Source organism: Suricata suricatta, chromosome X, assembly GCF_006229205.1.
Source record: "Suricata suricatta isolate VVHF042 chromosome X, meerkat_22Aug2017_6uvM2_HiC, whole genome shotgun sequence".
NCBI lineage: Eukaryota > Metazoa > Chordata > Mammalia > Carnivora > Herpestidae > Suricata > Suricata suricatta.
Window position 1 is genome coordinate 109631706 of NC_043717.1, and position 706 is coordinate 109632411.

Consider the following 706-nt stretch of genomic DNA (forward strand, 5'->3'; position numbering starts at 1 on the left):
CCACGCGCCCTCATTGGGCCGCCCCTCCCGGGGCGCCGTGGCACCACCCAGGAGGCCGGCCTTGGGGAAGGGACGGGGCGCGGCGAGGCGAGGCGAGCGCGGCCCGGCTCTCTCGGCCGCCTCGCTCGCTTCGCCTCCGCTAGCGGTCTGGGCGGAGGAGGCGTACGGGCGAGCCTTCTCCAGGAGAGGGCGCTCCTGCCTTGGTCGGGTTCTCTAGAGGATGGAGGGGCGCCCTGCGCGTGGGACGGAACTGGGGACTTGAGCGTCCAGCTCCCTGCGCTGGGCTCTACCTCCTGTTTCCCACGCTCAGGGCTGTGGCTAGAGGGAAGTTTCTTGTGTTCCAATCCGGCCCCACTACTCACTAGCTGGATCACTTTGGGCAGGTTACCCAATCTCTCGATGCCTTCTTGCCCTCACCTAATGGGGAATAACAAGAGCACTTACCTCATTGGGTTGCTATGAAGATGGAATGAGGGAATAATTCCTTTGACAATGCCTGGCACGTACAAAGCGCTATGTAAATGTTCACTATTGTGCGTGAGCCCTGCTACTTCCCCCTCCTCCTCCTCGACTCTTTCATCTTCCTGGAAGGTTCTGTGGCTCCTTCCCGCGCTGTCCCCTTATAAATTTCTTTGCATCTCTCACAGCCTTCAAACTCAGTAAGTCTGGCATGAAATTTTACAACCCATCTGCCCCCAGACCTCCA